This window comes from Talpa europaea, assembly GCF_964194135.1.
Source record: "Talpa europaea genome assembly, chromosome: 12".
Taxonomy (NCBI): Eukaryota; Metazoa; Chordata; class Mammalia; order Eulipotyphla; family Talpidae; genus Talpa; species Talpa europaea.
This window is the reverse complement of record NC_140079.1, coordinates 82,849,626-82,875,366: the sequence shown is the minus strand read 5'-3', so window position 1 is coordinate 82,875,366 and position 25,741 is coordinate 82,849,626.

Sequence of the window (25,741 nt, the reverse complement as noted above, 5' to 3'; positions counted from 1 at the left end):
TCCTACAGCCCCAGCCAACCTCAAGGCTTCTTACCATTTTGTGATAGCAGTGCCTTCCTCTCTCCTCTCTTCTGGACCTGGTGGTTTCCTTCTCATGTGTCCATTTACATAATAAACTTGTGTCTATGCTTACTTTATGCTGCTTGTATAAAGAGAAGGGGATACAAAGATGATCAGAGCAGGTAATGACTCTCCCCTCACGCCTGGATATTCAGGCAGAGGGCATGGTCAATAAACAGAAGGGAAAACACTAGATTGCAAGTGCTGTAAAAAGAAGGTGATGTGGTAGCGACTAGGGACCTAATCTGGGTCAGGTGATCCTGAAAACTGTGGGGAAGACTGACCATGTGCGGTGAGACCTAGGAGATAAGGAGCAGACCATGAAGATTGGACGGGGTGGAGGGGGAGAGACGTTCCCCTGGAGAGAGAAAGAGCAAATACAGCCAGTGCAAAGCCCTGGGCCTGTGCCACTTCAGTGTCTAAGAACAGAGAAAGACCAGGTGGTTGGAGCATGTGTGTAAGGGAGAGATTTATGAAATAAGGGCAGAGAGATGGGTGCTCCCCTTGCTGTAATTATGGAAAAAATTACTCTCAAACACAGTAATCATTTTATTTCTCTCTAATTTCTATGGGTCAGGAGTTCATTTAGGGCTCAGCTAGGTGGTTCTTGTCTGGGGTCTCAGTTGATGTTGGTGGGAACTGTGGGCTGCTGAAGAGATGGACTGGGCTGGATGTCCAAGTTGGCTGATTGGCATGGCTGGCAGGTGAAGCGGGCTGTGGGCTGGGAGCTCAGATGGTGCTGTTGCCAGGAGTACCCACCTGTGGTTCTTCAGCATCAGGCTTTCAGGGTCCAGAGCTGGGTTTCTTGTCTGCAGGCTCCCAAAAGACCAGGCGGAAACTACATGGCCTTTTAAACTTAGCCTCAAAAGCCACACAAGTCTCACTTGTGTCATACTTTGTTGGTTGGAACAAACAGAAACTGATTCAAGGAGAAGGGACATAGACCCCTACCTCTCAAACGGCGGAGCATCAAAGGTTTTCAGATTTTAAAATCACATTGCAGATGATCATCGCTCTTTTATAGATGGAGGAACCATTATTTGGAGGTGCAGTGAGGTGGCCCAGGCTCCACAGCAGAGCTGGGGAGTGGGGTGGAGTGGATGGGGCCTCCCGGGCTTCTCCTATCGGCCTCCTCTTGGCATGCTTCAGGATTAACCTTTTCAGCACCTAGTTTTGGCTCAGTGGTCTCCTAGGAGACGCCTTGCGGAGCAATCCCACCTTAGAGAAACACACAGTCTGCTTCCTGGTCCTGTTTTCCTGTCTCCACTGTCCTTGGTACCGCCTCAGACGATGGCTCATTGTCTGCCTCTCTCAAAGCCTTGTTTGTCTCATTCAAAGCTGCATCTGCAGAATCCAGCCTGGTCTGAGCCCACAGGAAAGCTTCATAAATCCTGGGAATGAATCTCTGAATTTGGCTCAGGGTTCACTTAGCTTTCGGTGCCTCCAGCTGTCACTCGTTGAGCCCCTGTGACACGCTGGACACTTTATAGACACAAACTTTGTCCTCACAGCAGAACTTAGGCAGACTTCACAGCAATGAAAATAGAGGCTGGTGGGGAAGGGCTCTGAATTTTTAACAAGCTCCTTAGGCATGCTGATCTCAGAGGATAAGGACTGTACCCGGAGTAGCAAAAATCTAGGTGTCGCTGATGTTTCTGGCCCTTGACAGCATTTTGAATATCAGGGATTAATGACAGCCTCAGCGTCTGGGTTTTGCCAAAAAGGCAGCCTCTCAGCCCCAACCCCGTCTACTGACTCAGAATCTGTATTCTGGGTTGGGGCTGGAAGGGCACTCCCTGACTTCCCCCTGTGCTCTGGCCAGCTTACAGTGCAGGACAGGGGCAGTGGGACCTGGCACAGAGTAATGATGAGTGGATGAGTCTTAAGCTCACCGACCTTTCTGGGCTCAAAAGCCCTGATGATGCGGGTGGTTTTGTGTTTCCCAGCCAAGCGTGCTGCACCTTTGATCAGAGAACAGTGCTGTGCCCTGGAGATGGCAGTGCAGGACGGGGACTCAAAGAGCCAGGCTGAAGAACCACAGCGGCGGCCCCTCCCTCACTCCACCCCAGCGTCAGCTCTCAACCTCTCAACGCACTGTTTCCCAGAGCTTTCTGCCGTGAGCACTGGTTTCCGGGGTGTGTGGGGAGCCGAGATCTCAGCACTCCTGCCTGAGCGATCCTCCACCAGGAAAGTGCTCACCCAGCCAGCGTTTGTTGATTGCTTAAGGTGTGAGGGAGCCTGCTAAGTACCAGGGACACAGATTTGATGCAAAGAAAACAGTGATAAAGCATCACCCAAATACACGGAAGCCATGAACAAGTGCTACTGAGAACTTCTGGGTGCTCAGAACAGTAGCAGCAGCTCAGCCGTGGGGCAGCAGGAAGCATGCTCAGTGACTTTAAAACAGCTGTGCCCGTCGGTGGAGGACAGATTTCCTTACAATTTCCCCTTCTCCCTGGTGACAAATTAGTCTTAGCCCATCAGGAAACCGATCAGAGGGTCTTCAGTGGTTCCCACTGTAAAGAGTGTGTCCAGCTCCGGAGTGGGTACCAGATTGAGGACCTGAGAGTAAAATTGTCATGAATTCGGGGGCAGGTGGGTATAGGGGGGCATAGTCTGCCCTTGGTCCTTGGAGAAGAGTTGAGGGGAAGCCTTGCCACCCCACCCAGTTGGCGGCAGCTGGCTCCTGTGCTCTGAAGGTCCAATGGGAAATGGAAGCTGCCGAGGCTCACTTGTCATGGAGCCTTTGTGTTCCTCCAAAATTATGTATTGAAGCCTCCTCTCCCTCCCCCGTGCCCCCACCAGGTGTGGTGGTATTTGGAGATGGGGTGTCTGAGTAAATAATTACATTAGAGTCCTAGGGTGAGTTCCTGCTCCAATAGGAGCAGAGGAGGCAACAGAATCTCTCTCTCTCTCTCTCTCTCTCTCTCTCTCTCTCTCTCTCTCTCTCTCTCTCTCTCTCTCTCTTTCTTGATGTGTCCAGAAGGCTGCCTTCTGCAGCCAGGGTGGAGCCCTCACCACAGACAGACTATGCCAGGTTTGATCTGGGACTTCCAGTTTCCAAATGGGTAAGAAAAGAAATTTCTATTGTTTCAGCCACAAGCCTGTGGTGTTCTAGTGACCAGAGAAGACTAGTCATTTGGAGCATAGCTGGCGACATGGGAAGAGGTGGTGATTTATCAGAGGCCTACCACGTGCCAGGACTGAAAGACTCTTGTGGATGTTTTTGCTCAGCTCAGAGAGATATGTTTTAACCCTCCTTGCCCCGGGTCTCTCCCTCACTTTCTAGTTATGTGTTCTTTGGCTCTTTGTCCATTCTTACCTGTCTATTTGTTTGTAGTCCATTCTCCCCGCCTCTCCCCGCCCCTGTAGTAAATGCTGTGAAGGCAGGGGCTGCGTCTCCTGTCTACCCAGTGCCTTGTAGAGCACTTGGCACCGGTAGGTGCTCAGAGGCTAATTGTCCTGTGGTGGTGAGTGCAAGCCCTGGTGTCCACATAGCTCCTTATCGAACCCTCACAATTCTGCTAGGTAAGCATCACCTGCCTTTCACAGATGATGAAGCTGAGTCTGAGGGAGGGGGAGAGTGAGTTGTCTCAAATGTACACATCTGAGCAGTTGTGCCTGTAGGTGGCAACCCAGGTGCGACTGACTGCAAAGATCCTGTGCTCCCAGCAAATCAAACTGGATTCAGCAAAAGAGATTGAGCTTAGTTGTGGACAGGTTGAGTTGGCCAAGATGGTGGGTTGCTAGGTGGATGTTAGTGTTACACTAGTGTTTACAGACTCGAAAGACCCTAGAGTTGGACAGGCTCATAGAAGATGTCCCTATACCTTCTCATCCTGGGTTGGACTCTTGTCTTAATGTTCGTGGAAGGTCGTCATCCTTGGTCTGCTCAAATATACCTAGTGATGGGATTCCTCACATCAAAGAGTCTACCAATTGTTTTTTCAGAGATGTTGATTGCTTAAGTTTCCTTATGTGGAGCCAATGTCTATTTCCCTGGTAAAAAAAACATGACGAACAAGACAAAACCAAGAGGTCTGCAAGGTCTCCAGACTTGGCTTGATGTTAACTCATTAATTAAAATTTTGCATTCAAGTCTTCAGTACCTTCTTAATCCATCTCGCTGAACTTCCTCCGCCCATATTTGTCTAACACACCCATAGGAGCATCATGAGAACCGCTGCCAAATATTTGGCTGAAATCAAGACATGCATCTCGTTAGTTTTAGAAGGGAAATGTGAATGGCTTTGGGGATCCAGGCGGTTTCTTAATCACCATCCATTTGTGTCTTCTTCTTTCAGGGTTTACAAGATTTAGGAATTTTGGCATAGCCAGACATCAAGTTCTGCAGCTTCCAGAATATTCCCTTCCTTGTTTTATTTGTGATGCAGGACATCTGCTTATCTCTTCTCTCCTGGTACTTTCCCAGTCCTCAGAGCTCTCTGAGGATGGGGACTACATCTGTCATGGTCACCATTCTGTTTGCTGCAGAGCCTCCAGAGCCTGGCGGAGAAGAGCTTGGGGACTGTGCTGACCTGCACTGCACGGAACTGACTCCAGTTCTGCAATCTGTTCCCAAGTTCTGTCTTGCACGTGACATTCCTGAGTCCGCAGATTCCAACCTGTCTCCTACTTTAGTTGTTCTTAAAAAAAAAAAGAAAGCATATTCTTTTTTGTGATTATGAAAGTAATACATACCTATTAAGTATTCTAAAAATAACCAAACAAAATCATCTATAATTCTATGCTCAATGATATTTATTGCTCATGTTTTCTTCCTGAGTTTTTGACTCACAACTTTCAACTGCCAGAAGGATTGTTTCATCAGGGTTTTTTTTTGTTGTTGTTGTTTGTTTTTTTTTAAACATCTCAAGTTCTACCTGATCCTAATCAGCTTTATTGTCTTCCCCCTCTACACTGCTCCTAAGTTCCCTACACTCGTTAATAGTGTCACCATTCACCCAAGATAGACCTCTTGCACTATCTTCCTTTTGACCCTCAACATCTTATTATTCACAGTCTAGCTCCTGGAATGTGGTTTCTCATCATTCTCCCTGCTTCCCAGGACTCCAAAGCAGCCCGTTATCATTGCTCATCTGAACTATTGCAACAACATTCCTACTGGCCTCTTAACCTTTCACCTCAACCACTGGGGCAATCTAATCACTACATGGTCGTTGAGATAAGATCATATCACCCCTCTGCTCAAAACTGTTCCGTGACTCTCCTCTTTCTATAGAAAATTCAGCAAGACACTCAAAGTTCCGCATCCTTTGGTCCTCTGTCGCCTTCCTCATCACCTACTGAATGTCATGTCCTCCAGGAAACTTCTCTGCTCTTGAGGTCAAAATTAACAACCTTTTCTCTCTGTCCTCCTACAGCATTTGTTGGACTGCAGGTGTGCTAGCCATTTTGTGTGCTGTTGCTTCTATATCTTGCTTCCTCTTTAGGCTGGGAGCCTACTGATGCCAGGGTCTGTTCCACTTGTCTTTGTGTGATTAGAGAGAGTCAGTGTTGTGCAGATTCATTTCAATGAAAGATGCATATGGGCACAGAAACTTTTTTTTTTTTAAAGATTTATTTATTTATGCACACAAGAGCTGGGGTGTAGGCCAGAGGTGCAGGGGGCAGGGTGGGTGAGAGGATTCGCCAGAGACAGAGTGGGGAGCAGAACAGGCAGATCTACTGAAATACACTGTTGAGGGGAGTAGCGGGTGAGACAGGAGAGGTAGGGGCACAGAAACTCTTAAAGTAGGATTATGTTCTCTGAATATCAAGAGTATTACCTCTTGGAACTTCAGGTTTTTCTTCACAAATTTTAAATTAATAGGAATAGTATATGCGTGTGCATGTGCTCGCTAAATATAATTTAGTTGTTAAATATTTATATTTCGCAGTTATCCATTCCCACTGATTTTCCTTGAGGAATTGCCTGTTTTCCATCGGCTACAGTTGAATGGAGCGGTGGTGTTTATAATCAGCAGCCTGCCCTCCCCAAGCCAGAGGATGTCATATGACCCAAGATAGATCCAAATTGGATGTTTCTTCCTCTGGAAACTGAATTGGGGTGAAAGACCAGAGAGGTTAAAAACAGGTGGAGTTTCCCATCCTCCACCATTCCTCTTGTGGGACTTAGTGTCCTAGGAGGTGCCAAGTTAGGGCTCCACCTCTTATGGGAACAGGTTACATTTGGATTTTTGAAAATTACAGTGAGATGAAAATTCCAGGACTCCAAAGGCTTTGTGATCCTTTTATTTCCTGTCAAGCATTGTGTCAAGCCCTATTCAGATGTTCCCCATAGTACCTCAAGCTCTTTTCCGGAGAGAGCTTGTCACTTGTCTAAACCTCCTCTAAGCTGGCCAGGCCTGCTTGGTGGTGGTGTGGGCATGTGGTCACCTACAGGGAACAGTTCCACATGGTGGAGAAATGTTTCATGATGGAAAGATGTGGGCACATCTACTCTTAGCTCTTTTTATTTGCATCACTGGGAGGCTTAGTTCTTCTCTGGAGACATACCAATGAGTAAATAAAGCTCCAAAAAGAGAAATCATAGAAGGCAAATTTATAGGCTTACTTGTTCTTCCTTGTTCCAACCTATAGCTTAGCTTCCAGGAAAGGGTGTGGTTTGTTTTTGGATGCCGGTGACTGTGTATTAACCTAGTGGCTCCCTAGGGCAGGAGAATTGGCATGTGATGTCGATGAGGTCACCTACAACTTTGTCATATAGTTTCTTAACTCTTAGCTGCCCTGGTTCTTGCTGATTTCTAAGATTTTTCTTTTTTCTTTTTAAAGATTTATTCATTTATACAACAATGGGGGTACAGGCCAGAGGCGCGGGAGGGTGAGAGAATTCCCCAGAGACAGAGTGGGGAGCAGAACAGGCAGAGGGACCAAAGACATTGCTGAGGGGAGCAGCGGGAGAAACAGGAGAGGTCTGCGGCGCCATGTGGGAATCTCCCTGGCTGGCCGGGAATTGAACCTGCGCTGCAGAGGCTGCGGACAGTTTCACAGTGCTGTGCTCAACCTGCTGCGCCACTGGGGAGGCCGTGATTTCTGAGTTTTTTTCTACAGATTTGTGTTCATTCCTGAGTTAGGGATGAGTTTGTTGATTGCAGAAAAAGAAAGCCCCAAACAGCAGAGATAGGCTGACCAGGTCTGGGCTGTGGCTTCCTGGGGTTACCATTGTCCCCGACTTTGACTTTTCCTGTCTTTCTGCCCCAACCATCCTTGGCATGTGGCTTTCATCCTCAAGGTCACATAATGATCATGACTGCAGTGGTGGTGCCAGCAGTCACGCTGATATTCCATAAGGGAGAAATGAGCAAGGGAGCAGGTTCGAAGGGAACTACCAGCACAGTTAACCTCTTAAAAATGCCTTTCCCCCGGGACCTCCTTGGTGGCATAGGGGTTCGGTCTCAGAGCTATCATGCTATATCACTGCTGTGGCCTGTGTTCGACCCCCAGCCAGGGAGCTGACCCATATGGCGCAGCAGACCTTTCCTGTCTCACCCACTGCCCCCCTCAGCAATGGATTTCAGTGTATTTCCACCTGTTCTGCTCCCCACTCTGTATCTGGTGAATCCTCTCATCTTCTATGCCTCTGGCCTACAGCCCAGTTCTTGTATGCATAAATAAAAAAAAAAAACTTAAAAAAAAAAGCCTTTCCCTGAATTTCAACCCAGTGACTTCCATTTATGTGCTTTTTGCCACGGGGCCACCCCTGGTTTTGAGTGAAGCTGAAAAGTGCGATGTAACTGGGCACATTCTGACCTTGACTAAAGCCAGGCCTGTTAGGAAGGGAGAGAAGAGAGTGGATACTGGGTGGCAAGTCACAATCTTTGCCTCAGCCCCCGACATCCTTCCTGCGACTCCTTTTTGTGTAGATTAGTTTTAGATACACCCTGTGGCTTTCAACCAAAGAAAACTGACAGTTTGGCATATTTTTCTTTCTTCTAAAACCAAAACATTCAGAATTATTGTGGGGAAAAGAGAGAAACATAGATAAGAAAAAAGATCAGAATCACCTGGATCCTATGACCCAGAGATGAGGATCATTAATAATAAATTCATATCAACAACTGTTCTACCAATTAGTGGTTTTCTCACTTTTTTTTTTAAAGATTTATTTTATTTATTTATACAAGCACTGGGTACAGTCAGAAGCGCGGGAGGGTGAGAGAATTCACCAGAGTCAGAGGGGAGAGCAGAGCAGGCAGAAGGACCAAAGCACACTGCTGAGGGGAGCAGCGGGTACGGCAGGAGAGGTCTGCACGCCATGTGGGACCCTTGCCGGCGGCCAGGGATGGAACCAGCACTGCAGAGGCTGCGGGCAGCTTCGCAGCCCAGTGCTCAACTGTTGCACCACCAGGGGAGGCCCTGGCTTTCTCACTGAAAAAATTAAATCTTAAAGGAATGCTCACTTCATAACATAGACAAAATGGCGCGTCTTTGATTGATGCTGGAATGGGAGACCCAGATGCCTCCTTGTTGGGTCCCTCTTTATTTTGTTAATTTTTGGACTAAGTTGAGAAACCAGGGTTCTAAAGGACTGTCTATCTATCCTTGCATTTTTCTACCCTAACTTGCTTGATCAGTCCCCTGTGGGGGAGCCCTTAGGTTGCTGCCATCTTTATAGATAAACTTTGTTATGGGTAAACTTGCTGAACTCTCCACCCCCCTCACCATTTAGCCTGTTTTGGGGCTCAGCCTCCTTGGGGCTCATTTGTTGCCTTGGCAATGATAACAGGATCATGGAGTCGAGTTGTTCTTTTCTCTTCCTCTGCCATCTAGTGGCCTTACACCAAGGAAGCCCTTCCCTTTCTCTGTCATGTCATCCCCATCTTCAGAAACACCAGTATCTTTTCAGCGCGTGCCCTCCTGGGATGCGGCCTTGCACGGCACATTAGACCCCTTTCATTTGGTTTTGCGCTGGGGGCTGTGAGCGGCACCTTGTTGGAGGAGGCCACCCTAGCTCTCTTGTGACTGGTTAGTGTCCAGGCAGTAATGATATTCAGTGCTTTTGTACATACTCTATTTTAAAACTCTTTTTTTCTTTTTTCCCCCTCTTACATTTATATATATATATATCTATATATGTATGTATGTGCATATATAGATATTATTTTTTTTACATCATTCTTCCTTTTCATGCAATGCATGTGTTCTCCTCTCAGGTGTTGTCCTCGTGAAATTCCCACCACCAATCCACCCGTGCACCATCACCATAGTCCCTTGTGCTCTTCCCTCCCCTGTTTTGATCCCTCTCCCCCACCCCCTACAGAATTTCTCTGATTAATAGTTGCCTGTTAATTTTGTTTTTTAATTATTATAATTTTTTTCTTGATCCCTTATTGGTTCCATTACATATCTCCTTTCTGGCTTATTTCACTGAGCATAAATCCTTCCAGCTCCATCCATGTTGCTGCGAATGGCATGAGTTTATCTTTTTTGCTGAATAGTATTCCATTGTGCATGTGTACCACATCTTCTTGATCCACTCATCTATTTTTGGGCATTTGGGTTGTTTTCATATCTTACCTATTGTAAGTAGTGCTGCAATAAACATAGGAGTGCAGGTATCCTTTTGAATTAATGTTAAATCTCTATTTTTAACTAATTCTAGATTAGAGAGAAATATATAAGGATATAAATGCACACATACATATGTGTACACACATGCATGTATATAGGCATATGTGGATATATGTGTATATACATGTGCGTCTATATATCCATAGACACACACAGATACGTGTAGGTGTATATATGCACACATGTACATGTATACATGTGTGTAAATATGTACACTTGCATACACATATACACACAATATCTCTTATACCCCACATCCAGTTTCCCCCAGTGGTAACATCATGCATAATTATAGTACAATACCATACCCAGGACTTTGATATTTGTTCAACCCATCGTGTATTCAGGTTTCACTAGTTACATGAGTGTGGGTGGAGTTTCATCCAACATGGAGATCTGTGGAACAAGCATGACAGTCAAGACACAGAAATGGGGCCTCCCTGGTGGCCTAGGGGTTAAGTCTCAGTGCTATCACAACAGCATGAGTTTGATCCCTGGCCAGGGAGCTGACCCACATATGGCTCAGCAGACCTCTCCTGCCTTGCCTGCTGCTCCCCTTAGCAGTGTACTTTAGTAAATCTGTCTGTTCTGCTCCCCACTTTGTCTCTGGTGAATCCTCTTACCCTCTATATTTCTGGCCGGCACCCCAGTTCTTCTACGAAAAAAAAATCTTAAAAAAAAAAGACACAGAACTGTTCCTTCACCACCAGACCACCTCATGTGACCCTTTCTAGCCACCGCACTTCCCCAGCCCCAGCCCCTGGAAACCACTGATCTCTCTCCATTGCTGTAAGCTTGTCATTTAAAGAATGCTGTGCAAGTGGTATCATATACTATGTAATCTTTTGAGATTGGCACTTTTTCATTCAGTGTAACTCCCTTGGCATTCATAAAAGTTATGTGTGTCAATGACATGTTCTTTCTTATATGCTTCTCTCACTTAGCATTAAGATCTCAGCTTTATCCATGTCATAAGAAAGTACTTTGTGGCTTTCATGGCATGGCTGTAGCCTTGAAGGGCAAGGGTCTTTGTGGACACAGAGTTTTCACTTCTAGACAGAATTCCGGGTTCTCTGGCCGATGCACACTTAGTTTTGTGAGAAATCGTCCAACAACTTTCAGAGTGACTGTGCCACTTCCATCCCCGCCAGCAATGGGGCACCGTCTCGTTTTTCCACATTCTCCCCAACTGTCTGTTTTTTTATTTAGCCCCCCTGATAGATGTGAGTTGTGACTTCATTGTGGTGGTGATTTGCATTTCTCTAGGGGCTCATGAGTTGATCTCTTCTCACGTGCTTATTAACCATCTGCGCACCTCTTCCTGTGAAATATCTCCTCATTTCTTTTGACTGGCTTTTAATTAGATTGCTTATTTTTTGCTATTGATTTTGGATATTTATTTTTTCTGTATTCTAGATTTGAGTCCTTTGGTGATTATGTGATTTGTAAGTCACATAATCTATTTTTTTTTCATTTTTCTAACAGGGTCTTTTTCTTTTTCTGTTGAGATATCATTGACATCCTATACATTCACTCCTTTAAAGTACACAATTTAGTAGCTTTTAGTATTTTCACAAAGTTATAGAACTATGGCCATATTTAATTCCAGACTGTTTTCATGACTCCAAAACTAAACTCATGCCCATTAGTGGACACTCCCTCTCTGTCCTCCCTCTAGCCTCTGTAACCCCCTTTCATTTCTGTAGATTTTTCTGTTTTGAATATTTCACTAAAATAGAATCGTAACATGTGGCCTTTGGGATCTGGCTTCTCTCACTTAGCATCAAGTTCTCAGTTTTACCCATGTCATGATAATGTGTATCAGTATTTTATTCCCTTTCATGGCTGAGTAATATTCCATCACATGGGTTGACCATATTTTGTTTCTCCATTGTTATGAGTCAAATTGTGTCCTCCAAAAAAGAAATCTTGAAGTCCTAGCCCACAGCCTCAAAATGTGGCCTTATTTGAGAAAAGAGTTGCTGCAGATGTCGAAGTTAGACCAAGGTCTTCTGGAGTGAACCTGCAGGGACCGGTGTCCTTACATGACATATGGAGAGAAGAATGTTGTGTCAAAGCCATGGCAGCAACTGGAGTGATGCTGCTGCAAGGCAAGAGCTGCCAAAGATTTCCAGCAGACTCCAGGAACTGGAAGAGGCAAAGGATTCAGAGAGAGAGAGAGAGAGAGAGAGAGAGAGAGAGTAAGAGAGAGAGAGAGAGAGAGAGAGAGAGAGAGAGAGAGAGAACGAGCATGGCCCTTAGAATTCCTGATGTCAGTCTGTGGGTGAAGCATGTGTTCACAGCCCGCACTGTGAGATAACACATTTCAATTATTTTGAGTCACCTGGTTTGTGGTCATTTGTTTCTGCAGCCCCAGGAAACCCAAATATCCATTCATCATGTGATGGACTCTGGATTCTTTCCACCTTTGGGCTGTTATGATTCATGCCGCTGTGAACACATGCTCTCAGTCCTCTTGGGTGTACACTTGGTGGAACTGCTGAGTCATGTGGAACTCCATGCTTAACTTTTGTCAGTGTGGCAAACACGCGTAACACCAAATCTATAATTTTAACCTTATTAAAGTGTACAATTCAGTGGCATTAAGTAACTCACAATGTTGCATAGCCATTATACTACCTAGTTCCAGATCTTTTAAAAAATATTTATTTATTTATGCATACAAGAGCTGGGATACAGGCCAGAAGTGTGGGGGGTTAGAGGATACACCAGAGACAGAGTCGGGAGCAGAACAGGCAGAATGACTGAAATACACTGCTGAGGGGAGCAGCGGGCAAGACAGGAGAGGTCTGCTGCACCATGTGGGTAGCTTCCTAGCTGGCCAGGGATTGAACTCCTGCTGCAGAGGCTGCGGATAGCTACACAGTGCTGTGCTCAACCCCTCGCACCACTAGGAAGGCCCTCTAGTTCCAGATCTTTTGCATCAACCTGAATTGAAACCTGGAATCCATCAAACAGTCCCTCCTGCCCCATCCTCCAGCTCCTGGAATCACCAATCTGCTTTCTGTCTCTCTGGATCTCCCTCTCCCAGCCAGGTCATGTAAATGGAGTCAGCCCATGCATGTCCGTCTGTGTTTGGCTTCTTTCACTGAGCAGAATGTTCTCAAGTTCAAGCACATCTAGCATGGCTCCGTGCTGCATTCCTTTCAAGGAAGAATAACACTCTATTGCACAGATAGACCACACCTGTTTGTCCACTCACCAATTGATGGACATTTGGGTTGGTTCCACCTCTTGGCTATGACAAATAGTGCTGCTGTGAACATTTGTGTGCAAGTTTTTGTTTGAACATCTGTTTTTGATTCTTTTGGAGTGGAATTGCTGGGTCACATGGTAAATTTTATGCAACTCTTTGAGGAGCCCCCAAAGGCAGGACATGGAGGCGCAAGGATTAAGGATTCCAGTTTTTCCCCATCCTCCACCACACTTCTTGTCCTATCTCAATTTTTAATAACTTATTTAAAATGTCATTTATAAAGTCTAATGCACATTTATAAAGTTTAATGTTTAATAATGGCTGTGCTTAACCACCAGCTTGCAAAAAATCCTGAAAATGTAGCAACTGACTCTGGTGAGCTGGGGTGAGCCACTCCAGTCCACCAGCTGAGACCCTATTGTGTCTGATCTTATTCAAAGCAGCAGGAGTAGGAAGTAGGCAAGGGCACCCCCAAGTCCTGCTCTCATCTTCGCGTTCATGGGATGGGATGGAGTCAGTAACATGCTAACATAAACCCGGTGGTGAGCTGGAGGGGCTGTCAGTCAGAATGAAGCAGGGTGAGGGGATATGGTGAGTTTGACAAGTGCTTTCAGGCAGGGCTGTGGCGAGGCCCCTGTGCAGGAGCAGAGGGTGCAGCCTCGGAGCAGAGGCTGACTGCAGTGAGGGGGCACAGGAGCTGGACAGGGAAGGTGCAGTCCAGGAGGAGGCGGGGTCGGTGTCGCTGGTTGGGTTGTAGGGGGTGGCAGTGGGGGTCACGAAGGGAGCTGCCGTGGGAGGGTCAGCCTGTCATGTCCTGCCTGTGGGCCATGACACCACTTTGGACTTTGCGCCAATCAGGGATCCCTTTGGACTTGGACAAGCACCTTCTCCTTCAGCTGGGAGACTTTACCCCCACCAGGAAGTAGTACCTGGATGACCCTTCCCCTCCTCTCCTCCTTTCCCGACTCTCCCGAGAGCTCAGCTGCCCTGAGAGAGCAGGAGTTTTTCTGTGGGGTTGCAGTCGTGTGCTGGGAGGCCATAACGCCCAGTTAACCGCACCCTGTGGGCTTAACCAAGGGAACTTTATTTCTCAGTCTGCAGACTAGATGTCAGAGAGCTGGGCTTCGGCAGGGCTGGTTCATCCTGAGGCCCCGCTCCTTGGTGCATGGACAGCCATCTTCTCTGCGTCTCAGAGGGTCGTCCTCTGCATGTCTGCCTGTGGGTCCACGCCCCCTTCTTATAAGGCGCCTGGTCCCACTGGGCCATCAGGAATGCGTTCTCATCTAATTACATCTTTAAAGGCCTCTCATCAAATGCAGTCACGGCCTGCGGTCCTGGGGCTTAGGGCTTCCACGCGCGAATTTTGGGAAGACACTGGTCAACCCATAACAGGGGTGTTGGGGACTTTCAGTTTGGGTTGGGGTTGATACGTCTACCATTTATTATAGAAAGGGGTACCAGGAAAGGGGAATTTGGGAAGATGGACTGGAATTGGGGAGAGGTTTGGGGTGTGTTGTCAGGGGCAAGAGACTATGTCTCAAGAATTCATTCCAAGAATATGTTATCCTAAAATATCACCGCTGCCCTAGGCAGCTTTCTTCTCATACCTACGGGTAACTCACATGAGGTAAAAGACATGAGGGGTACAGTGTGCTTCCTGAGCCCCCCCATACTGGCTCTGGGACATTTCCACTCTCAGAGAGCTCTCTCCCCCACTTCCCAGCAGCACACACACAGGCCCCCCCTGCCCTGACCTCTCTCACTGGAGTTTAGTGCCACGAACAGAATGTTTATGTCCTTCCAAAATTCATATGTTGAAATCTAACCCCCAATATGAGAGATTTAAGGGTGTCCTTGTGTCCACTGGATGGATGGGAACTTGGGTGGGGGGCAGTGGGCAGCGAGAGCCAGTGAATGTCTGGCGAGCGGCGGATCCCAGATCTGTTCAGATGCCAGGGAGCTCTCACTATGGCATCGTGGGGAGAGGAAACATTTCTTTCTCCCTCAGACTGGAGGAAGGCCGCCAGCATTTCGATTAGTGCTTTAAAAATGAAAGTTTGGCAACACGAGTTGCGCAGGCTTTGGGTTTGAACGGGCGCTGTCAGTTGTCGGTGCTCCTGATGTTAGCTGTCGCTGTTATTTTTAAAGGAAAATGTGTTCCAAGTTCCAAGCGAGGGATGTAGGAATGAGCCCTGGTTGTATGGCCTGTGGGAACATGTCTGTGGGCCAAAAGAAAACATTGCAACTTGGGCAATAGCAAATCCTGGAAATGATGACTGTTGCTTGCAAGCCTGTTGCCAGTCACTTGCTGGTGTTTGCAGAAACCTGATACACAGGCATGTGTGGGGGAGGCGGGAGGCTGGGTCAGCTAGGGGTCTCAGGGTCATAAATCACCAAGAAACTGGGACCCATATCCCCCTCTATTTTAGGTCAGGGTCCCCAGAGGATTTTGTGTGCAAGTCATTTTGGAAGTTAGCAGTCTGGGGGTCTGCAAGGGAGTAGGCAAGACCAAGATGTCTAGTTGGGCAAAATCTTTGGACAAAGTCATCCAGAGGTCATGTGCAGGCCGAGCAGCTCTGCCAGAGCAGCCCATTAGAAGCTGTGGCCCCTGAAGCCGAGGGTGACTATTAAGAATGGTGGGCCACAGGGGACCACGGTTGTCCACAGCTGTCCTATGGGATGTGGGGGTGTGGATTCTAGATTTTGATCTTGTGATTTTCCTGCCTGTTGCCTGTGTCCCCAGGACTCTCTGGGTGTCTATTTCAGAATTAGGTGCTGGGTGACAGCCTGTCTTGCTGCAGGCTCCAAAGTGGCGATAAATTCTGAACCGGTGTGCCGATAACTTGTAGCGTTTTCCTTTCCCCCAGAAAACAAGAGGCCAAAACCACTTCTGAATTACTCCTACCAGCGGGGTGTTATTGGCAGCCCCAAGCAAGGACTGCTAGTCACCACCCATGCAAGGATGCTGGTTTCCTCCCACGGTGCAATGTCTGATTTCAACAGTTCTGGAATGAATGTCACACCTGGAGGTGGTGATGAAGGAAGCTGGGGTTCTTCTGTTGCCCTCCTCCAAAGCCCTTCCACACATGGGGTCTCTGCGGCCACTTACGCTTCTTGGACTATAACAGGCATACAGAAAAGTGTACCGAGGGGCTGCTCCATTTTTCCAAATGAGTTCACCCAGCTGAGCTCCTTCCAGGGGAACACCCACCTTTGGTGACCAGACACCGCACCTATGAGGATCTGCTCACCCCACTTCATGACACCACAGATGAGCTTGCCTGCCGTTTACATTTTATGCATGTGAAATCACATGGGCTGTGATTATTTTTTTGGCTTTCACCCCTTGGTCATTTACTTCTCACTGAGGACGTGTTCTGGTGCGTGGGGGCGGGCTGTGCAGCCTCCTGCTGTGACCACACCCTGCTTTATCCATCCTCCCTTTCGCTCATGGGCATTGGTGCTTCCCCAGTTCTGGCCTCACAGTGTGCGAATGGACCACAGATGGGTTTCTGGGGGCCTGGCGTTGTGTCTACGCCCAGTGAAGTTGCTGGGTCCTGGGTATTTGTATTTCAGCCGGACTGGTTGCTGCCAAAGAATTTCCAAAGTGGGGGTGGACTGTTACACTCCTCCTAGCCACACTGGAGTTCTGGTTTCTTTATTTTCCTTCACCAACCTTTGGTGTTTGGACCGTCCATCTTGCAACTCAGTCACAATAAACGGGATCGTGCATTTCAATATTCTCCACCCACAGGGCTGCTGCTTTTCTCACAACAGTTTTGTGGCAATTGGAAAATGGACACCCCTGTCTTAAGATACCATAAACGTTTATCTGTTGAAAATTTGTGTAATGGTCTGTTTTGGTGAGAGCATGACATGTTACTGCCCTCTGCTGGAAAACTCTTGAAATTCATAGTACAAATCTTGGATTTCTGCAGTAGAAATAGGAGCTCCTTAGGTGTGGATGCCCTTGGGCAGTGCACACCCTGGACAACCACACATGGTGATTCTGACCACTCTGCACTCTTGTCTGCGCACACTAGAGAAGATGGTGAGGAGCGGGAGGAGGAGGGCCGATGAAAGCTCACAAAATGGTGCCTGAGGGACTGAATCTGGTCTGAGTCGTGTTTTATTTCACCTATGGTGTAAAATATATTGAGCCAATGTTTTCAAATTGGGGGACTTTTGTCTAAAAATCTGGAAAAGTCTGAAAATTCAGAGAAACTAAAGAAATGGGGTCCGCTCCCCCAAATTAGAACAAAGGAACCTGATCTGATGTGTTGATTTAACCTCAGTCTGTCTCCACCATGTGCTGCTAGACTCCACCCAAAGCCTCTGTCAATGGACTCAGGAAAACCAGAAGATAATGTGAATGCAGGGGCAGATTTCTACCCCAGGTATTTTCACTTATTTAGGGCACATGCCTTAATGCTATAGGTATATACGTTCGTGATCACTAATCTTGACATTGATAAGGGGGGAATAAAACTACCCAAACTGATCATTGGACTGGGACAAAATAACTCCATCTTCTTTGTGCTGGAGCAAAAATCCCACTGACAAGATTTTTATGGAACTATAGGATCATAAGTCCAGAGTTTACTGGCAGAACTTGCCCAAATGTCTTGGTGCTTCATGAGCTGGTGGCTGAGAGGATGTGGTGGCAGGAGGGCAGGCTGTGGGGATGAGCTGGCAAGGGTGAATGGTTGCATGTAGCGCTTGCTCTGGGGGAATCTGGTGTTCTGAAGGTCAGGGAAGGGGGTGACAGCCTGGCAAGTCATGGAGCTGAGATTGAATTGAAAATGCCAAGTCTTTATGTTATGTAGTTTTAAACTAGTCTCTTGATTAACTCAAGAATTATTCACTTGTCTCTGTCCCTATATGCAATTTAAAAAATCTAATGGCTAATGGCTAATTCAAATAGTCTTGAGGTCATTGTCATTATCATTATGGCTGAACGAGAATCACAATATGACCTGTGTTTTCTGGACATCTACTTGTGCACGGTGATGGATTATCTCATGTAATCATCACAGTGTTGCTACTCATATGGATACTAGTATTAGTGTTGTTTTATAGACTTATTTTGTGGCTAAGTCATCTGAAGTCTAAGGAGGTTAAGCAATCTGCCCAAGATCACAGTAAGTTGGGGGCTGTGTTTGAACCCAAATCGTCCTGATGTCAAGGCTCCAGCTTTGGATGTCTCTGCTCTTCTGCTCAGATAGCATCTGATTTGCCAACAGGATCTCTTAACTCATGCACCAGATGAAATCTAGGTGTAAGCCAGTGTTTTGTAATGATTGCCAGTGTGATACTGCTGCATATGTCACTTCTTCCTTGAAAATGTGACTCTTTTTGATCTTTGATGTCATGTGTTTTGGGGCTCTAGACTGAAACCACTGAAGTTCTCCCCTATCTTCTCCCAGAGGTCCCCAGGGTGATCGGATATTTTGCACAAGGTCACAGCCTGGCCACGGGAGAACTGGAATTGATTGTGGGGATCCAATGTTGAGTTTCAGAGGTTCCAAAGCTGTAGGCATCAGTGCCTGCTCTTTAGCAAAGTGAGCCAATCCACAATCCCACTGGCAGCAGGAGAGCTGCCCCCTCTCCTGGAGAGGCTTTGCTCAAATTGGCAGATGTCAGCAGCCTTGATCCACTCGTGGCTGCTCCACGCGGTCCTCCTTTTTGGGGTGGACGTGGCTCATTTTTGATTCTGGCAGAAGCATAAAGGCCGCCAGGCCCGCACTCTTGCTGAAATAAATCCAGTCTTGCCCTTGCTGAGAGGGCTCAGCTGGGATATTATGGGATAATCAGAGCTCATTACATCTTCACAGAGGCGTGGTGAGGCTCACAGGAAAAGACAGGGTTGAAATGTTTGGGAAAATAGTGAAATGCTAGGCAAACCCACAGTGTTATGACTCCGGGGGTTGGAGGTGGAGGAGGCCTGGGGTGAGAGGGTGCTATGTTGTCCCCCCTGGAGTCAGGCCCCTAGACAAGTTCCCTCTTCTTCACCCCAGGCATCGCAGGTCCCCCCTCCTCCCCCCCAGTCATGAGCTTGCAAGGAAGAGGGTGGCTCAGCTACCCTGTATTTTCATGCTGCATTTTTATTTGCACTGAAGCCTTCCATTTAAGACATCTGCCAGTTAGATTAAATAAAAGCCTTTCTCAGGCCATGAAGAGGTGGTTATTTGCATTAAGTGGGAGTAGCCATCCATGAGAATGAGAAATTTCCCTGTGAGAAGAGCCTAGAGATGCCGCCTGAGTCCTCCCAGAGAAGTGTAAGCCTGGGGGAGGGGTACTCGTAACAGCAGTGGGGAATGTAAGATCTTTTTGGGAGAAGTCAAAGCAGGTTGGACTTTGTTGTGCTTTTATTTCTACATTAAAGAACCACTTATTTAACACATGCCTTGTCTTAGGTATAGATCCAACCCTCAGGGTTCAAAGTGTAGACATAAATGGGTGCCCATGTGAGCAATAAAGTACTGTAGGGGCACTGATGAAGGAAAAGTCAATGTGCTGGGGAGTTGGATGTCAGGGAAAGTTCTGGGAACTATAACATCTGCACCAGGTGTTAAAGATATAGAAGACTTTCCCTGTTAGACAAGGCAGGAGCAGGCATTGATGGTGAAGGGACAGTACATGTCAAGGTCCTGAGGGTGGTACCTGCAGGAAGTTTTTGGATGTAAGTGATCACCTGAAAAGACAAGAGCTTAAGGCACTTGGGGAGCAGGGGGGAGGGGTGGGAAATCAGTCTGTGAAAAATCTCCGATGTTGTGGGGTCATTTTTTTTTCTTGTGGGACCCTCGCCGGCAGCCAGGGAATGGCAGAGGCTGCAGGCAGCCTCCCAGCCCAGCGCTCAACCGCTGCGCCACCAGGGGAGGCCGTGTGGGGGTCATTTTTTATTGCTTACTTCCTCATAGTTCCATAAAAAGGAGGGCTATATGTTTTGGTCTCCAAAAACTGAAGAGTCCTAATAAGGGCCTTTCTGCAGATGGACGTGGCTCCTCTGATTAGGGAGGCTGAGCTAAAATCACCACTATCATGTGCTTCTCGCTTCCTCTGTGGGCCTGTTTGCCCACCACTCGAGTGTCCCCTCTCAGGGTCACAGCACATGTGCCCACCCTGTGTCCTCCATGTGGCTAGTCAGAGAGGTTTGCCTGGGAGATTCCCTCCCATCCATGGCAACTGAGGTCCCAGGGAGATGTAATACTTGAATGAAAGGGAAGAACAGATTCCCAAGACCGCCAGGAACATTCCTGACAGCCTATTCCAGCCTGGATTACCCAAAAATAACTCTAGTGTGGAGCTCCAGTTGGACATGTCTGACAGTAGGGCCTGGCCGATCAGCAGAAACATCTTAAGAGTGGGAGGAGGTGGAGGGTCATGGGCTTTACCCAGTCTCATGGGGAAGGGTTTGTGAGAACATGCTGGGTCCTTTGAGGTACAGACAGGCGAGACAGCACCTAGGGAACCAGGTTCAGTGGTGATTCAGATTAGATTCTTCTCTGGGGTTTCTTGTGGGCACACCCCAATAGCTAAGGGTTCAGATTACTGTCTCCTGTTGTCTGAAGACCTGCCTAAGATTCTTGCTGTCAAGGACAAGAGAAACAAGATCAGGCAGAAGACAGGACTTGGGTCAGGGCCACAATCCCAGGGCAGTCCAATAGCAGGAATTAGGACTAAAAATTGGTGCAGACAATGGACAAATGTTTTTCTAAGGGAGTGTAAATGGATCTGACCACTAGAGGGTGCAGTTTGGCAACATGCATCAGAAGCTTCTGAAATGCTAAGTTACAGGTAAAAAAAATCCCCACAAACCCAACAACAAAAGACCACCAAGCAAAACAAATTTCAGCATTGCTTCTAATCTACAGGTTTTGTATTTTTCAAAGAAGATAACAGTCAGCAATTTACTGCTCTAAGACTTGAAAATAGATTATTTGGGGTTTGTACATGCAGACATATACTGTGTTCTCTGATTTGCATAAAATACATGATTTCTTTTTCAGTGATTGCCTTACATCTTCAGACAAAACCTCGTGTCAAAATGATCTTAGAAAATGCATAATTTTATCTGCATACTGAATATTCTAAGCTTCAGGGAAATAAGTGTGTGCTGTTGATTGCGTTGAAGGGGCATATGCATTCAGTGGTTCTCAAATGGGCTGTACTGTGTCCTTCCTCAAGTTCATATGCTGCAGTCCCATAACCTAGGACCTTAGAATGTATTTGGCAATAAGGTCTTTAAAGAGGGAATTAAGATTAAATAAGCTCATGGGTGAACCATACTCCGATATGACTGGTGTTCTTAAGAGGGACGACCACGTGAGGACAAAGTAAGATGGGGACCATCTTCAAGCCAAGGAGAGAGAAAGAGGCACAGCTTCTGCTGTATCCTAATGGTTACAATTAGCTATAGAGGCATCCCAGATTCAGTATTGGGGGAGTATGATCCAGTCAGAATTAGTTTGAATCAGTTTGGTATTTTTTTTTTCAGGTCAGAACCAGTTTTAATTGGTTTGAAGCAGTCAAAACAGGTTTGAACTGGTTTGATCCAGTCAGAAGTGCTTTGAATTGGCTTAATCTAGTCTTAACTGGTTAGAATCAGTCAGAAATGGTTTGAACCAGTTTGAAAAGGTCAGAGCAGATATCAACTGATTACAGATTATTTTATCAGGTTAAAACCAGATAGAACTGGTTTTAACTGGTTTTATCTGGTCAAAACCAGTATGAACTAGTTTGATCTGGTCAACACTGGTTAAAACAGTTTGAACTGGGGCCTCCCTGGTGGTGCAAGGGATTAAGTCTCAGCACTATGATGCTATTGGCAGCCACTGCAGATGAATCTGATCACTGGCCAGAGATCTAACCCACATGACGCAGCAGACCTCTCCTGTCTCGCCCGCTGCTCCCCTCAGCAGTGTATTTCAGTAGATCTGTCTGTTCTGCTCCCTACTCTGTCTCTGGTGAATCCTCTCACCTCTCCTCCCCCCACATCTCTGGCCTACACTTTAGCTCTTGTATGAATGACTGAATAAAAATAAATCTTTTTTTTTTTTTTTTAGAGATTTATTTTTCATTTATTTATACAAGCACTGGGTACAGCCAGAGGCGCGAGAGGGTGAGAGAATTCACCAGAGCCAGAGCTGGGAGCAGAGCAGGCAGAAGGACCGAAGTACACTGCTGAGGGGAGCAGCGGGCGGCAGGAGAGGTCTGCACGCCATGTGGGACTCTCCTCTGGTGGCCGGGGAGCAGCCGGGGATTGAACTGGCGCTGCAGAGGCTGCGGGCAGCTTCGCAACCCAGAGCTCAACCGCTGTGCCACCGGGGAGGCCCTAAAAATAAATCTTTTAAAAAAAGTTTGATTTTTTTTTCCTGGTCAGAACTGGTTTGAAGCAGTCAGAATCTGTTTGAACTGGTTTTATATGGTTAGAACTAGTTTGAAATGGTCAGAACTGGCTTTAGCTGGTCAGAAAAAGTATGAACCAGTTTGGATTGGTTTGAGCAGGTCAGAACTGATTTGAACCATCTTTTTCCCAGTCATTACTGGTTTAAGTGGGATCAGAAGAAGGTACAATGGAGGCATAAGTTAGGTGGGGACCAGAGAAGAAATTGAAGTACTCAGACCTGGAGATCTTAATCATCTTGAAATGAGAGACCATTGCCTCCTCAGATTGAGGAGTTTGGGTCATTGGATAAGGATCTTGAGGAGAGTGGTGAAAATTGGACTGTATCAGCAGGAAGAAGAGGAGCTGTCGGGAACAGGAATTTGCCTCTGTTTCTCTTCAGGAAAAGAGCAGAGATCAAAAGTCATTGTAGTCGCAGGTGACAAGCAGAGAGAAAGTGAAGTGTTGCAGTGTCAGCTTTGTACATGTGAATTCATGCCATCAGAGACTAAGTATAGCACGGAAGTGAAGTTTTCAAATGCACCTGTCTGCAGCCTCTTTTGTTTCTTGTTCAAATTCACCTTGAGCAAATAGTCCAATTAACTGTTCCCTCAGTGCCTCGCTTATACCACCTTTGCATCAATGGACATGTGCATCCAGCTTTGACAAGACCTACAGTGCTTTCTGTTTCCTAATTTGAATGTGATCTTACACTTTGAGATGACTCAGATGACAAGATTGAGTGGCAGAAGCCAGCCTCATACCTTGATATTCTGATGAATTGAGACTCCGGCTCATCCATCATTTTTGGAGCTGTCAGAGAATTCCTACATCTGGAAGATCTGTTACTCTCCTACAGTATTGGAAGGGGGAAGAAAATCCTCCTAGCATCTGGCATTAGTTTTGAATTTGCTAGAAAAATGGAACTGTGAGATACAGAGTGAATGTTCTAAGATGAAAGTAGAGCTCAGATGAAGGACAAATGACTAGCCAATCTAAAAGGACCCTTAGAGTGAAAGAGGATGCTGTTTTCTTGACTACAAATTTTGGTAAGCATTTGGAGGGGCTGACTTTATTGGGAACGGGGTAGCTTAACCACTTTTCACAGCTGAGTGATTTCATCTAGAAAAACTTTTGGTTCATTTTAAAGCCAATTGTTCTGTTTCTATGTAACTAAAATGAAACTAAGAGTAGGTCCTGCAGATTCAAGAATAAGGTGCCAGTTGTTCAAGACAAAGGCAGATTCACCACCTCACTGGGTGCCTCATTTTGGGAGATAGTTATCTTGCCTCCTGTTTACCAACAATTCATACTTAAATGCAAAAAATAAAAAACCCCAGAGAAAACTCAAGATTAACATGTCTCCTGCTTTCTGCTCTCAGAGATTGCTACACATAATATCTGGAGGATAATCTTGTGTAAAAATACATCTATATACCCATATATACTCATGTAGATTATACCTGCTTATATTTGTCAATGATTTATGGATAATTATACAATTAAATATTTATATGCAATTACAAGGTGCATAGGTTTATAAAATTTGTGGCACACGCAGCAGTATATTTTGATGTCTCCTTTTTTTTCTCTTTGCAATATATTATGTTTTCATATAATAATTATTCTTTCTCAATATAATTTTTTCTAGTTGTATCTATTGCATGAATTGTCCAATCCTTTTTTTGTACAGGGACATTTTCTTGGTCATTCTTATTCTTTTTATTTTTGTTCCCAATTCTTATCCCACTCAATTCTCATTAACAACTGGTAGGGAAGTCTTATTGCTGTTTTGCGGGAAGTATGTCCAACAGGGACTTAGAGAAACTAAGTTTTTTTTTTTTTGCATCTGGAGTTAGAATTTATACTCAGGCCTCTGATCTTATCCTAGATTCCTTTAACACAGAGATAAATTAAAATTCTCCAGTAATTATTTCTTTACATTTTTTTTATTCAAATGATGCTGGAATTCACAAAGAGGCTTTCTGCATTACAATGACTTAAATCATTGGTTTTCAATTTTTTCTTGGAGTCTGGGGTCCCAATGGGTGCCCAGGGCCACCAGCAAAGAGTGGAAAGTGAGAGTCAAGTGGGAGTGTCGCCTGCCATGTCTACCTCCACCCCTATCAGCTCTGTGACTTCTCATATGAAAGGTCCATACTGGGGGTTCTAGATTTTACATAGTGGGGGGTCATAGGGGTGTCTCTTTTGACAAAAGTATCTTGCTGCTAATAAAACAACAGAATAAGATGCTGTCTGTGAGTTCATGAAGAATTGAAGGAGAAGAGCTTAGATGAGTTGATTTTAAAGGTATTGTTAGGGGGAAAGGATGTCTTCAGCAAACTCCATACAGGCTTTGTGGACTCCACCCCCACTCCATCAAGACACTGGGAACTACAAATCCCATTATCACCAAAGGGATGTTGCGAGGACCTGAGGGCAGAGTTAAGCAGCCATTTTCTCTGTTTGTGTATTTAACCAGCCACGTGAGTGGGGTCTCTCTCTTGGCCAGGTAGTGCTTGGTCTCTGTGGGTCATTTGGGATTCCAGGTCAGCGGAATGGGTAGGACACATTTAAGAATTTATCTCCCTCTTTTTCTCCCTGAGTTATTCATTTCCTCATTTCCCCTTCCCTTGTAAATAAATCTTTGAGTAACCTTTTGTGTGTGACTGCAGTCTAATGCCCCTTTAAGCACGTGGGTGAGGCCCCATGATCAGGCAACACATTTTATATCAGGGTTGCTTTGTAATAGTCTCACCCTGCTGTCCATCCATAAGCAATTACTCAGTCACAGAAAGGAAGGACGCTCCAACACACACTACAACATGCAGGAATCTTGAAAATGTGATACTCAGTGGGAGGAGTCAGGCGCAAAGAATTTCCAGACAGAGCGTGGCAGGAGCCAGGTGAGGACTTCTGGAAGTATTTCCTAAAATGTGGTGACTTCCGTCCCTTGGAAACTGGCTCTTGTCTGTAGCTGTCCTGTGTTGAGGAAGCTCAAGCAACCACAGCGAGACTACAGGGAGATGCCAAGTGTAGTCGTTCTGGCCCACAGCAGATTGGGATCTGGGTCAACAGACACCCCAGACCTGTGAGCCAAGACCTTTGTGATAGGGCCAGCCCCCAGCTGAGGCTCCAGTATGGTGGAGCTAACAGCCACTGTCCCTGCCACGCCCCATCCGGGAGCAGTACAAAGTGGCCTCTGGCTCCCTTGGTTTTGAGGGATGGGATCTTCCGGGGTACTGTGCCTTTCTTCTCATTCCCAGGCCAGGGGGTTCCGGGTGCTGGGTCTCCTCCTCGAAGCCTCATCTCTTCTGCTGTCTTCTGTGCTGGAGGGAGCCTGGGAGCGCAGCAGTTAGAAATGCCTTAATTTTATTAGGTTGCGCCTTCATTCATTTTTGTCCCGAGACACCCTTTGGAACCATTGCACGCCCTTTAAAAATCAAACTAATTAAGCTCTAAATTAATTAAAAATATAAGGAAAT